This window comes from Thermobia domestica, chromosome 8 (genome assembly GCF_964235325.1).
Source record: "Thermobia domestica chromosome 8, izTheDome1.hap1.1, whole genome shotgun sequence".
NCBI lineage: Eukaryota > Metazoa > Arthropoda > Insecta > Zygentoma > Lepismatidae > Thermobia > Thermobia domestica.
This window is the reverse complement of record NC_137461.1, coordinates 37183852-37200387: the sequence shown is the minus strand read 5'-3', so window position 1 is coordinate 37200387 and position 16536 is coordinate 37183852. Positions and strand designations below refer to the sequence as shown.

General features: G+C 33.8%; 1 long non-coding RNA gene across 1 annotated transcript; it reads right to left on the bottom strand.

Moving 5' to 3' along the window:
- Positions 1-8078: 8078 nt before the first annotated feature.
- Positions 8079-11364, bottom strand: LOC145691644 (uncharacterized). The gene is made up of 3 exons (XR_014132457.1): positions 11337-11364; positions 9400-9550; positions 8079-8245 (listed from the first exon to the last, which is right to left on the bottom strand). It is a non-coding gene; the product is annotated as an uncharacterized LOC145691644 (long non-coding RNA).
- Positions 11365-16536: the final 5172 nt, after the last annotated feature.

The window sequence follows — 16536 nt, the reverse complement described above, 5'->3', positions numbered from 1 at the left end:
TAAAGCCTAACTTGATGTGGAGTAAGGGGGGGGGATTATCCTATCTCGACTGAAATTTGATTAATTCAGGATGTTTGGCATTCCTACTTTGAGAGTGTCATGGATAGACCATTCTTTTTGTGCCCAGTGCAGTTCTTGATCTTATCTGTCTCACCTACATAGATACAGCGGATACTGTGTGAAACCATTTGTTGTTCAAGCAGAAAGTCGATCATTGTGAGATCAACACAAATGGTCCAGTCATTCTCGTTGTACTTGAGTAATTAAATGACAAGTTTAATATTATCTTATTCTCGCAAATGCACCGAATGTCAAATTGAAATCGATCCGTAAGCATTAAAGTTGTCCAAGAGAACACACTGCTTCTAACTGTTGATAAATACCCTCCATTCTGTTAGATTATAAGAGGGAATGCCTAATTATGTTAGAAGACCTGCAATATCATAAAAGTAGTAAACAAAGTTGCTGTTTTCTGAAAAATAGTCTACAAAATTATTTTACTGCTTTCGGAAATATGACACTCTTACCAAATGTTGTAACAGCTTTTTTCTCACAGTCTGGAGGCTAATAGTTCAGTAGCTTTCTTAGAGAAACCCAAATAGCACACTAAGACATTCAACTTAGTCTGGATGAACTGCTAAGGTGTAGATGACTGTTTAGTATCAGATAAGTCTTCTGATTCCATAGCTGTTTCTTGATACACCTTATCACAAGCCGTGCGATACCCCTCATTTTCACTTTCTTCATATTTGGAAGAGCCGAAACCAGTAAAAATTGAAGTGGAAGTTCATCCGAGTGACGGATCGGTCGAGTTGCTGAAGGAATACTAGGATGCAAAATATAATGTCGGCTTTTCTTGACAATACCTTTCGTATTGACCAGGCGAAAATAGCAGCCACTTAGATGGGCTATCGGTTCTCGCAAATCCATGGGAATGCCGAAAGGCATACCATTTCGCTTTCCTTTTGTCCAGTCATGAATCATTTCCTCACAATTATGGCACACAATATGATGAGCCCATTTTTCTCTTGGTCGCCAAGAGAAACTTGAAAATACCTTTTATAGACACGCCTAACAAACGGTGTTAAATTGCGCCTTTGGCGCAGGCCCGTGTTGGCCCACCGGGACGTATCCCGGTGCGCCCTCTGAAAGATCACAGTATAAAAAAGGTACAATTTTTAGTAATATATTCTACTGTTTTATTGGTAACGAACCCGTGAAAGGCACAGTACGTCCATTACATTTGACGCCCTTGCGAGGAAACATCAGAAATTGACGATTTTATCAACCTTCTGTATACTACGGTCCTGTACAATGTATACATACAGTTACTATTGGTAAAGAAATGTGAAAGATACAGTGCGCCCTTTACATAAGGGATCCTACGAAACATCACATTATAGATAAGTGTTTTTGGTTGTTCTGTACACCAAGTTCGTATAATAAATCCAAATAGTGGCTGTTAATAAAGAACCAGTGAAGGGTACAAGGCGCCCTTTACATAAGTTGCCCTGCATATTACCACATTATAGACATACTTTTTTTTTAAATTTGTTCTTCAGGAAACAAGTTTTGTGTTATATAAATTCATGCAGTTGTTATTGGTTGAGATCAGGTAAAGAGTATATACATGGTGTCCGAGAAGTCCTTCCCTGATTACAGAAATTGATAACTCAGGCTAGAAATAAGATGGAAATATGAAACTGGTGTTGAATTGTTTACAAACTATAAACGTTTTTGTCTGTGTTAGGTTTGTTCTGTTTTACCAAGTCTCAATTTTGTTTGTTTTAGGTTTGTAGTACGTAAGTAAGAAGCCCACGAAGGCATGCCAACCAACCAGGAGAAGGCACAGTGTGTCCTGTGGTGCCATGTGACACGATCACCAACCACGGTGCAGAGACAGTTCCAGACAACATTTGGGAGGACTCCACCTGATGTCAAGAGCATTAAAGCCTGGTATAAGAAGTTCAAGAACACAGGGTCGGTTGCTGACCTTCCGAGGTCTGGTCGACCAAAAACCTCAGCAGACACGGTGGAGGCTGTGCGGCAGTCTTTTCTGAGAAGTCCCAAGAAATCGGTGCGCAGGGCCTCACGTGAATTACAGATGCCAAAAAGCTCTATCCATGACATTTTACACAAACGTTTATTGTTTCGTGCTTACAAAGTGCATCTCGTTCAGGCCTTGTTGCCCGACGACAGTACACGTCGATATGACTTTGCGGTCGAAATGCAATCACGTATTGCGGACGATAATGGTTATCTCAGACGAATTGCCTTTTCCGACGAAGCGACATTCTTTGTCAGTGGAGTAGTGAATTGCCATAATGTACGCATTTGGGGTTCAGAACCCCCAGGGAGGTCAGCGAATAACCGCAGTCGTTGCATCGATCCCTCTAGTAATGTTGGCTAATGTGTGGATGGAAATTGAATATCGCCTAGATGTGCTACGTGCTACCAAGGGTGCTCATGTGGAAGTGTACTGATGTGACCAAAACTTTTATAGTTTGTAAACAATTCAACACCAGTTTCAAATTTCTATCTTATTTCTAACCTAAGTTATCAATTTCTGTATTCAGGGAAGGAGTTCTCGGACACCCTGTACACTTACAAAAATAACTGTAAAGTTATGTAGCTATAAAGCGAAACATTGTGATACATCAAGAATAGTTCGGATGTCAAACGTACGATGCATTCATGAAATACTACATAGACAGTAGTCTCTAATTTACGATTTTTATAGCATCGAAGCTTGCAGTCTTAATATGCATCCATATATCCGAGCATATTGATTGTTCATGTGTGTTTTAAAGCAGTGTTCGGATAATCAGTACCTATTCTATTTCTAAGATATAGCTATATTAATTTCTGTGAAATGTGGTCTTCCTGTCACCACGGCATGACGCGTTCTCAGGTTATGGATCGAGAAGAATGCCTCTAGATATAGAGATTAGCTGCTTCCTAGAGCTGAATTGTATTTACCAAGTTATGGCGTATGTAAATTTTATAGGGGATGTTAGAACAATAGAAAGGAAAGCAGAAATCTTAATTAACACTTGCAGGGATATGGGCTTAGAAGTAAATGCAGAGAAAACTAAATACATGAAAGTTTGTCGGGATCGTAATACTGCATTTTATGGATGCGTGAAAATACCAGATAATGTTTACTTTAGACAAAGTGGATACTTTCAAATATCTAGAATTATTACTAACAGACCAAAATCATAATAACTAAGAAATTTGATGTCAACTGAAAGCATGGATTTCGAGTTACTATTCACTTAAAGATCTTCTGCTGTCGCGAATTCTGTTGAGGAATTTGCAGCTTAAGATATAAAGCGATAATCATACCTGTTGTGTTATAAGGTTGTGAAACATGGTCACTGACTCTGAGGGAAAATCACAGACTGAAAATATTTGAAAACAAGATTCGGACTCCAAGAGGAACGAGAATGAGGAATGGCGAAACTTCAATCGAGGAAGTGCATAATTTATACGTTTACCAAATATTGTTAGAGTCATCAAGGCTAATAGGCTCAAATGGGCAGGTCATGTAGCCATAATGGAAAAAACTCCCGTTTCCGAAAGAAACGCTTTCAAAGCACTAACTGGAAACTCAAATAGGGAAACGACCAATAGGAGGACTTAGGCGCAGGTGGGAGAACAACATTAAAATAGTTCTCGCAGAGCTTGGAATATAAACTAGAAAATGAGTCCAGTTGGCTAAGGACAGAAATCAGTGGAGAACTTTTGTAAATGTGGCAATGAAACTGCAGTGTCCATAGGCAACAGAGCTACATTGAATTGTTGATATATTTATCTTCTTTTAACTTGCCAGAAATGCTGTTACAGGAACAAAAACGCTTTTCTTTAGTCAAGAGGATTTCGATTCGAGGTTTTCACAAATTAGCTATTTACGTTAATACTAAAACAAATTTGATGGTGATTTAGATATAAAATGGCTCCCATACTTTCTTTTAAAGTCTGTACATAAGATATATATATATATATATATATATATATATATATATATATATATATATATATATATATATATATATATATATATATATATTCCCGTTTGTATGGGAGCCCATTTAGAAGACTTGTCCACCGCCCTCAATAGTATCCCAGCACGGGCCTGCTTTGGCGGGGAAGTGTGTAGCAGCCACTTACATAACAAAATACGTTAGTTTTATTTACACAATTCTGTCTACTTGAAGAAGGTATTATATAATACGAAATCCAGAATAGAATAGAAAAAACATTAATATTGTTAATGTGTGTTCTATTGTTAAAGTAGGTTTAATTGAAAACAAATACAAAATACAAATAAATGAAGACCTTCTCTACAAAATACGGAACTTTCAAATCGATGGAAATTATAGCATGTACAGATCAACGAATTTCAGGTTTCGATTCAGGAGCGAAAAACATACAGAAACAGCAGAAACATCTCATGCAACAGAAAACTTTTAAACAATTGTTACCCCGTGTAATCTTTCAGAACAAGAAATGCATGTTTCTCTCGGAATTATATGTTTCTAAGCTTTCTGTGATAATGAAATCGGTACACATACCTTTTGTATTATCTCGTGATTTAATTAAATGTTCTAATGTTTCAAAGACACAATAACAAACAAAATCGATAAAAGTATTTACTTTATCTTGGCAGTTCACACACGACACTATAGAAAGATCATAAAACTTAATATAAGGAAGAAATTAAAACTACATTCTTTCACATCTTCGAACTTACGGCTATATGTCACATATGCCACATATTTACAAAATACCCGAGTTCTTCAACATGTAGTTTGGTCTGTTGCTCGTCCGATCGGTAGAGGACTTCAGTGTTCGATTATTCCTTGCTCCTTGCTTTTGCTATTCCTTTGTTCAGGAAGGACAACAGCTAATGGAAGAAAGTATGATTACAATTTTATATATGATTCAACTTTCTACAGTCTCTCTTATTATTGTCAAGCAAGGAGTACGAAATGGAATATCAGAAGTATAAAGACCATTCTTGATTTTTCTATTAACAAAAACTAGGAATAGGTTTACAGCTTAAAACAAATTAAGTTCTCTTAAATAGTACATTATATAAACAGCTATGGTCAATGAAATAGATTTCAGTAATCTCGTCTATGGTCACCATATTCATGCCTGTTGCTTTTATATTCTGGAGATAAATATCATAAAAAATTAGTTCTTTTTAAAAACTACTAAACTTTATTTCTAAACAAAACGGAGAGCAAATTTTGAAATGATACTATGACATTATATTTCATACATAAATACATGGAGAAAATAAGTACATTTATATAATTTAAAATTTCGATTATGTAACAAACATGTACAAATCTATAATAAATAAAACAATGCTTTGTACTTAAATAAGTTGCGATAAAGTACAAAGTGTTGAAAGTTAGCAAAATTATTCATCCTTATATGCTCAAATATAACTTTCTTGAATAGGTAGATAAGTCCCCTTGAAATATATATCTTTAGTTCGAATCTCGACACAATCTGAAGCATGTTATAAACCTTAATCCTTGAGGAGTTAGACAGAAGATTGACGTGCCGTACCCATAATATTGTCGTTACAAACTGACTAAAGCAGAGACAAATCCATGAGTGGATCACTGCATTACAGAATCTTCCCACATTTGACTGTAAATAAACATAAATAATTACTTTATTACATGTTATACTATAGTTCATATACATTATTTCTTTGCATATATTTAGAAAAGAACAAGTAAAGTCAACGTTTCATTTCCAAATGTAGAGAGTGAATAAAATTAATAATGTCTATAATAGCTTCCTCTGCCTTTTAGCACCTAATTTTGGTAGAGACACGTTCTTCAAATTTCTTAAAGACGTTTTCATATTTTTGAAGGTTTTACAGAACTTCACTTGTTATGCACAGACACTTGTACTTTTCTGATACGAATAGAATTTCATTATGAAGAAAATGATCTGTAGAGCTCCTTCTAGAATACCTGTTTTTAATTGTAGTTTATTAGAGTTAGAGTCCTATTCAACAGCGAGGCTATATGTGCTGTGGACATAGATTTTTAGCTTAAAACCTGAACCACATAAGCTCCTGCCTGGAATTGAACCCCAATTTTACAAAAACGTATCTGAGCGCAGTAAGTTCTTACGAGTTGGGGTTAGGACCAACATTCTACAATAGAAGACAATAGTATTTTGAAGCAGTGATGAAACTAGTTATAAATTTCATGGCCTGGAGATAGTCAGACCCAGTAAAACCCGAAAACGACCAAACATTGCAATACCTCTGGAGACTTTACGTCAAGTTACGGATGTATTTTCATTTTACCTGCAGCCTAGTGGGTAGTGGTAGTGGGTGCGACTTAGGTGCATGCAAATATGGATTCGATTCTTTTTTGGAAACCAGTGAAATTATACTTTCCTTACCTCTCCATCTCCTTTGACTTGAAGGCGTATGCGTGAGATGTTAAATTGTCATTCATTTCATTTTGAAATGTAATTCTAATAGTCACTATTAAACCCTGTCTTTTCTCTAAATATGTAATTTCCTTTATAGCAAGATGTGTGCATCCCAAAGCATTGTACTGAAAGATTACCTCAAGAGCGTGAGACCATAAATGCGCGAGAATTACAGAAAAGATGGTTTTTCATATGGGAAATCGTCAAAATTTAATCAAGGCTTAGAATGAATATAACGTGGATAACAGTGTGACCAAGTACTAAGCAATAATTTACCAAGACCGTAAAGGAAGATATCATTAAAAAGAAGATTTTCCAAGATGGACACACTAAATATGACACTGTGTGTATTAAGTTTTTTTTTTTTTTATCAGAAATACTTCTTTGGCTAATTTCCAAAGGTAATCAGCACTGAAATTGTGTTGACCAAAACATTCAAGTAAATCTAAGAATTTTGAGGAAAAAAAGTATTGAAAATGATTTTAAAGGCAAACTGTGCAAAACGTGTGGTGCCAGTGTTTCCTAAACTATTGATAAAACATTGGATACAGAGTAGAGAAAATATATTGAGAAGTAAAAGTGGACAATGTTTCAGCATTCAAGCTCAGATTGGTACTAATACTATGAATTATATTGAACGTATGATTAATCGTACAAATAAAATTTACAGTTTGACTGTTCATAACATGGAAAATGCTCATGTATTGATCATTACATTAAAGGTAACAACTTATTTTCTATTCAAGAGATAAGCTATGCATACAGTGGAGCACCACTACTATTAATTTACATTTACATATGTTACCGAAATGACAAAGGCGTTGTTTTATCACGGCTCAACAAAGAATGGCTGAACTCTTGAAATGAATTTCTAAACATTGATAACATCTACTTCAAGATGGGCTGTTGTCACTTCATTTTTATTAAAATGTGCACCCTAATGGAAGAGAGGAAATTCAAACTACAAGCCAAAGCAAAACTAGCTTATTTCACGTTAGGGAGCTGATACTTGGTCTATAAATTCCTTATTAAAACCGAGAGGTCTCGGGCCCAGATGTTTCTTAGAAATTTTGCTTTTAAGAAGAGAAGACAGGTGGATTTTCAACTTGTTTCGCCAAACTTTAAGAATAATGTCCAAGTTATATCTCATCATCATAGCAAAACCAATGAACCGTTTGAAATAACGATCTTAACACAATATATTTAGCATTAAAAGTGAAATGTTAGTTGGAAGTCGCAATCGCACCAACCATCTGCTTGAAGTTATGAAGGCGTTATTGTTCTTTAACTTACTGTTTGTTCTTTTGTGATCTAAAGGAAATATTTAATTTATACTATTATATTATTATTATGATATAAATGAATACTTATTCACAGCCTCACACGCAGAAATTAATTTTGTGTTTGTCAACTACATCACAGTCCATTCACTGCGGGATCAACAGGATATATATTGAATTAATGAACTATTCTCAGTAGATATACCTAAGATAAAACACTGCACGTTGTTCATAAGTAACAAACGGGAGGATCATTGAAATGGGCAATGAATCGTTAAGGAATTGTATTATGTTTCTTTCCGTATGAGAAAAAGACAATTAACTAATTAATGGTTTTTTATTAATTCTTCATCTACTTCTACATAGACATATACGTTGTTACACTACAATTCAAGCAATTTTATAGATATTATAATGCATCAGACGTTTTGTTTAACTGCACAGTACTCTGGTTGTATTCCTTCTGTCGGTTTAACCCCAGAATGGGAATCCTGTAAAGAGAAGATGTTTTATTAAAATTTTATATTGATGGGACAAAACATATTTCTCATTTTGGAGAATATGCGATATACTTTATACGAATTAACAAAATAATGTTACATGCGGAACTTGTTTTTAGATGGAAACCATTCAAAGTGTTATTTCACGTATGTATTTATCTATTACCAGTAAAACTTTGTTTCATTTTAGAACTGTGTCTACAAGAGGACAACGTATAACAAACCAGCAGGAGCGTTATTTAAGAAAACTTGGAGATATGAATGCAAAATTTTCTTATAGCTTATTTGCTTCTAAAATTTACAAAATCTACTTTTTTGTTTTTTAAAGAGAAAGGAGAAATTCGACAAACTTTTTAGAAAAAAATTCATTCTATATATTCTTATGCATACGAATTCCTATGCTTAGTGCACAGATATAATACAAGCCAATTAAAGAACTCATTATTTTACATTCAGTAGGAAACCTTCTGCAGAATGTGGTGAAAAATATATAATGGAAACAATATTCATGAAAGTTAACGTGTTGTTAGTTTAATGACAGAAGTTGACAACGAAGCAGTTTCTATTAGATAGAAAATTAGGAAAGAAGAAAACAAAACTGGTGAATCATTTGTAGTACGTAGTCGATATTAACACCGAATAGATGGAGTATCAAATTAAAAGAAAACATTAATGTGAATTACAGATTGTGCATATTTTATTGATCTTTGAACTGAGAATCGGAAAACGAAACTATTTGCTTGTCAGTGGAAAATTACGCTCTGCGACCCAAAAATACAAATAGCTGTATAGTAGAATCTAAAAGCTTACATTACATGGGTTTGACATTTAGATCGCTTTCTAAATATCCGGAGCATACATTACAGTGTTCTAGAGAGTTTATGCTTTCATAATTATTTGGTGTAGAAATTCGCAATAAAGAAGCACTATATAGAACATTAATTTGCTTCATATAACAAGTACTGCATTCCTAGCATTATTTGTAGCATTTTTCGTCATCAAATACCATATATGGCTACATACAGAACCGTCAGAAGAAAAAACGTTGACGATACTTGTTTGTTTAGAACCAAAACTTTAAACTCCATTAACTGTTTTGAAATCTAGAAATATTAGTTAAAAACTTAAATACTAACGTTACTCACCCCAATAATGATATCCAAATCCGAAAGTATTATCTCCTTTGAGGTCGTCACTTTCCTTTGCAGAGACTGGCCTCTGTTGAAGAGGAATTGGAGATCGTTGAGGGTAGGCTACAGCAATGCATACTAACAATGCTACCAAAGTGAAAACTACCTGTAGGAAGAAGATTGTATATAAAACGATTAAACGTTAAGTCTACAAACAATTATATCAGTATTTGAACATCTTATTTAAAATTATAAAGATCAAACAAATGTTTTAGGTGTCACGGTTATGTTGTGTCGGCTATAGAAGACAGTGATGATGAGAATGAATGAAATGATTGATTGAAAAGTGTCAGAGGGAACAAAAGAACATCAGGAAAACCCACACAAGATTTTTGTACACTACAAGGCCTACTTAACTAAATGGGAAGAAACAATAGTATTAAATGTGTATCTCTCTATCTTCATTATAAATGTAGAGAGAGAGAGAGAGAGAGAGAGAGAGAGAGAGAGAGAGAGATACTTTGACATTCCTGTAATTAGGAGAGTAATTGTTCATATATTTTTCATGCACTAATTTAAGATTCTCAAAAGGTTCAACAACTTATCTGACGTAAAACTGATTTCGAAAAATCACAAGTTTCTGTTATATTGATCACGAGTTCCGTATTGTTCACTCAATTTCAGCCAAATATGCAGATACTTCCTTATGCTTTCAGACCACAGTATTGTACCTATTTAAAAAAATTGAATAATAAAATCAAAATGATTTTGTCTGTAAGTAATTTAGAAAGGAATTTAAATGTGTATTATTTTTTCTGTAAATGACAGTATTACGTATTAATATTAAAATTGACAATAAGTGTTAAGTCTGAATAAACTTTATACCAAAAAGAAGTAATTGTTGCTATGTTAGGTAACTTTCAAACAAAACCTTTGGGACTCGTCCACATCATCAATATACGAAGAAGCATTCTAGTTTCCACTTCCACATACACAGAATCAAGAAATTTAACCGAAGATGACTTTGACTGTTATTAAATAGTAAAGCAAACACGTTAAACAGTACTAATAAATATTTTCTGTTAATGATTTTATGTCCCAGAACTATATTTCACCTCCTTCCTTACTTGTGTGCCGGAAGAAGCATTCGATACAGTGTTAATACGAATAGATAATGATTATTGTCACACATTGCGAGAAATGTTTTTTTAATGGCTTTAGCAACACAGAAATAGAATCCGTCTCCACCGTCCTTTCCTTTTAAAGCAGTCTTCGTGATCTATTACTTTGGATTTCAATATTGCATTCGGGTAGTTGGAAAGTATGAGGTAATTTCAAATGAAAGTAATATGTAAGACCGTATTCAAACTCTAAGTACGCTTTAAACTGCAGTAATATTGATCTTTAATTAAAGAGTTCCCAACAGATCTTTTAGTACTATAAAACCACTATTTTTATTTCTTTTATATACTCTCTACATAAATAATTACAATTACGTTCCAAAATGTATATCAGATTTTTTTTTACATTTCGAACTCTATAAATTGCTATATTAAAAATATATTAAACGTCACTAGTGGCCTGAAATATGCCTAAACGTTCGCTTTGCAAAATCTACCACACACAATTGTAATAGAATAAATAAACATCTCACAGCCTTAAACCTTTTGGATCAATTGTACTGATCAGTTAGGATGTGTAAGAGCCTAGGTCATGTAAGTTCTGACTGAAATTATCGTCTTGGTTGAGACGTTATCGTTTAGGCCTTTCAGTTATCTTCCATGACGGGTTATGGAACGGCCTAAGAGTTATCTTTCGCCTCTTCTACAAAATATACACCAATGTCTAAATTTTGTTCCTAATTTGTATGGTAACATCCACATATAGAATTTTGTAAAAGAAATGAAAAAAATGCTACATTAAAAAATAACTGTATTACATGAAAACTTTACCTTTCCGATCATCGTAATAGTTTGGTTTCCAAACACAGTGAATAACTGTTAAATATTTGGGAGAGTGTTATTCTTTTATAGTTGAATCTAACCTTGGATTGCTCTATTCTTTATGTACAGATTACTTGCCAATTAAATGGGGGAGAAAGATAATGCATCGATGTGTATAATTAAACAATATAAAGTCATTCCATGCCTCATTTCACTTAATCTGTTACTAACTTAATTTTGAAACTACTTCGGAAGTGGAAAACGTGAACAAAAATATACCATACAAAGAAAGAATTCTAGTTAGTGTTATGCTGATATTTCAACCGTGTAATATGTTATTTGTATTGGCATTTCCGTTGTCTAGATATTTCGTGCCACTCTTGCTCAACCAAGTAGAAAGGGAAACATTGCAAACGGTTATTAATAATTAATTATAAAGTAAATGAATCTGAACTCATTAGCACTTATTAAATCACAATTAATAACGATTTAGATTCTATGGTCACCTTATATTGGATTTAGAATTGAGGTTACCGTTTAGCGTAAACTAACTAAGAAACAGTGCTTGGAAATGATTAATTAGATTATATATAGTTTCTAGTTATATTATATATAAAATTAGCAAAGAAACAACAAAGGATTTAGCACAATATTCAATATTACAGTTAGAAGAATACAATTAATCTACATTATTGTTAGTAGTAGTAGAAGTAGAGGAAGCCACACACTTGTAACTCAATTAGTTTTTGACCCTTCTTTCCTTTTTCTCTCTTTTAATAAGGAACAATGACTATAGTATTTTGCAGGAAAGTTCCTGCAGGTGCCAAGTGTGAGAGTCACAGCACTATTTCTCTTCGTTTCCCTTTCAGCAATGATTTTTCATTTCGCTTGATACAGTGGATAGAAGTGGAACCTCTTTGTAAATTTAAAATTTGATTGTAATTTTTATTCCTTCGCTAAGAGCAGGAAGAGTTTTGTTTGAAACACTATCATTCTCTTATTGTTTCTAAGAGTTTTGGACAATAATAATCAACTAAGCCAAGCAAAGTAATTCACCGTGTTTCGGTTACTTAGCAAATGTTTTCAAAAAGTATTGGCTACCAATAACTATATGACTAAGTTAGTATTAGACGTTAATTAACACTTACGTACCAATAACTGTGTCAGTGAGTAAAAAAGAAATTACTTTGAAGTAATGCGTACAAGAGCTGCTATCTATCTTCATTTACTTCCGTACGTATCTACGGCAAAAAATAAGATATGGCTACAGTACTGACTATGCCGACGATTGTACAGACCTACAGAAAAATTGTAGCAAATATAATTAGTAAGCAATATCTATTTATATTATTTCATGATTTATAAAAATCTTCTGAAACGTTTATTAACCATCTAAAACGGAAATCTGATCTTTCTTGTCTTTTAGTTAAATACAAACTAGTCATATTAATATTTAATCTCGTTTCAATAGCAATACTACTACAACACACAACTGCTGCTAAATGAAATTTTTTAGTTAATTTTTCATGATTCATGTCATGAAATTGGTAGCAGATAATAATTTTCATATTTAGAATTTCAAATAAAATATTGGTGCTTAGTTTAAACTGAATTATCTAGTAAATTTTACAAATCCTTTTGTCATATTTTTTTCTTTTTTCTGGTTATGGTAGCAAAGCGAATTATTAAAACATATTTGGGTTAAACCATACGAAGTGGCCCAGATCAAGTTCCTCGACCATCTACAAACATTATTAAAATTTGATTGTGACGAACCTTGTGTATGAAAAGGTCAATAACATCATTCACGTTGTCATATGTGCAAGTGTACCTAAATGCCGGCCATCTTTGTTGTCGGCAGTTATCAATTTTGCATTTGCCAGCGTTTACGGAAAGTACAGTTGCTCCGACGTACGAATCAGACGAATATCAAACAAAAACGAATGTTTAGAAGAGAAACTGAAGTACACGGAGAATACATACTCTTGCTTCTAAATAAATATGCAGGGCTGCAAACCAATACGTGAGATCACCAGAAAAAGTGAAGAAACACCATTTGTCTGCTTCACACTTTTAAAGAGCCTGTATTTTGGAATGACATAAGTAACGGGGTCATTTAAATTATTGGATATGTTTTATGCTGAATCTAAAAAACATGGTATAGCAATTAGGCCCTCTTTTGTTTATGTTCAGTTCTGCAAAAGCTTGCGACATTTATTTTTTAAGGCTACGACTGTCGTCACACACATGCTTTCTCCGCTATTTTACTATGTCCTCACTTTTTTTTATCCTTGTAACATTAGTTCAGGCTTTTCTGCAATAGTTTATTCACATACAGAATTACTTTGTGGCGTAAGCTGCAATTTTTTAATTTTGTCCTTCTGCGATCAAGATCACAAATGGCATCAAGATCACAAATTTTATCTTTCGGCCCCTATAAATCTACGATGCCAGTAGCATCAAAGCAGTGAATATTTCTGCGGACTCTGTCAATTCTATAGTATTCAGCACAAAAGTTATGAACCAATCACTTTATGCCATTCCAAAATACAGTCGCTTTAAAATTGTAATTTTCTGTACTTTTTCTAGAGATATCATGTATCTATTAGCCTGCAACCCTGCATATTTATTTAGAAGCAAGGGTAGATATCCTGCTTGTACTTCTGTCTCTCCTCTGAACAGTCCTTTTTCTTTGGTGTTCGTCCGAGACGTATGTCCTGAGCAACTGTAGGTTTCGTACATGGTTGCAAATGCAAAAATTGGCACTCTACCGATAACAAAGATGGCCGTCATTCAGGAACACTTGTATATACTACAACGTGAATGATGTTATTGACCTTCTCATACACACGGTTCATCACACTCCAATTTCCATAGTTTTCGGAGATGGATGAGCAACCATTTTCACAACCTGGGCCACTTCAAATGGATTGATCCATTTCAGATTTACATCTAATTTCTTATTATACATATTAACTTACTGTTGTCATTGGTATTGTGATAGACAGACATATTGGAAACATTTACATACATTACCCATTTAATGTCTTATTAATCTTATCGCTTCACGTTAATTATTTTGGCATTGAACACATCATAGTTTGCCATGGAATATTCAGTTTTATTTCTCATTTAATCACAGATGACAATCAAAGAATTGGGGGCGCGGTGTCTTAACGGTAGAGCGTTCACCTCCAGTGCTTGGGGTTCCCGGTTTGATCCCAGCTCGCGCCGGGTGGACTTTGTGGTGGACAAACACTGTGTTCGTGGGTTTTCTCGGGGTTCTTCCGTTTCCTCCCACTTTCTTATTCCACTGTTTCACTCACCTCTCATCATCACCGTCTCCTTTAGCCTAACCGGCATAAACGTGGGACGTAAAATTTAAAAATTTAATTTCATTTTTACAATCAAAAAGTTAAAAACTAATTTTCAGCACGTACGATATTTGAGAATGCTTGTGCACCGCGTATACGTTGTGAGTTACATGTGTACCTGTAGGGTACCTCAGAGAGATAGAGAGCAAGCATATGTTGAAAAAGACATTTGGTGATTTTATACAATAGAAGACATCTGAGTTTCAAGGGAACTAAATCTGGGATACAGAATTAGTTGGTGCATGTCATCAGTATGTTAAGTATATCGTGAGAAATGTGTCTAAATGCGCCTCCAAACCTCAAAGCAAAGAAACATCGGAAAAGAGTAATAATAAACGAAAGGCGGAACAGAAGTCTTAGAGACAAGGATTGTCAAACATTAGAGGGCATAATCACAAAAGACTGCACACGAGATATGACAGAAGGTATCGTAAAACTACTCAAGAAATAACTTCTAAGAGATTATTGCAGCAATCATAGTCAAACTCAACTTACATAACCAAAACAAATGCTTCAGGAATGCAATTTCTAAATCGGTAATCATCACTAGCTGTTCTCTGTACTCCGGAAATGGTGGCCAGAACCTGTATTATTTTTCATATCAAAAAATGCGTATTTCTCGCGAAATGGTATCTTTTGTCCCTTATGTTTTAAATGTATCAAAATGACAACAACTATCAATATCAATAAATTAATTAACCTTATTTTTTTCAGTTATAACGAGACACTGTAGAAATATCATAAGCTTAATAAAAAGAAGAAAGTAAAATTATTTTATTTTTTAACCTGAATATTACAGCTATAAGCCACTTATTTACAAAATATACGAGGTCTGCAACATATTGTGTGTTCCGAGGCACATCGGATCTGTGGACGACTCACATCCAATGTTCGATTCTTCATAGCGTCTTGCTTTTGTTTTTAAATTGATCAGGAAGCACAATTGAAATAATAATAATAATAAAATACGTGATTACAATTTTACATGATTCACGTTTCTAAAACATTTTCCTCTTTTGACAGACAAATAGTAGGGACTTGGACTATAGATGTATAAAGACCGTTCTTTTTTTCTATTGATAAAATTTAGGAGTATGTGTACAACTAAAAATAAATTAAGTTTTCTTATGTTACAGTAAATAGACAGCTTTAGTCAACGAGACGGATTAAATTTATTTTCTGTGTGGTAAGCACATGCCATTTCCATTCTTTTCATTTTTTCTGGAACTAAATATCATAAAAATGTCTTTGTCTCCAGAAACTAAATGCTCATCTTTATTTCTGAACAAAACGGAGAGCAAAATTTAAATTGTACCGTACCATTACGTTTCATCACATACATGAATACATAAATTAAGTAAATTTATACTTTAAAATGTCGACTATGTGACAAACTTTATTAGTAATTCTGTGATAAATTAAGCAACGGTATGTACTAATATAAATTGCAATAAAGGAAATATAGTTTTCTTTATGTAGTTACATTCTATTTTCATGAAGAAATACGTGTTATTTGACATTGAATCATAAATCATAAACTCTAATCTCGACAAAATCTGGAAATGGTACAACATTAAGCCTTGAGGAATTCAACACAGGTTTTATTTCTCGCAGTTGTATTATTGTCGTTACAAATTCCCTAAAGTAGCGATAAATTCGTGGACTAGTTCACTGAACCACCACCTCTTTGCAAATTTGATGATAAATCAACAAAACAAATTAAGTTATTATTACTTGTTGGATTACAGTTCAACACACGTTTTTCCTTTGAGTATATTTTAAAAAGAACAAGGAACGTCAACGTCCTTTACCAAATGTGGCTAGTGAGTAAATTT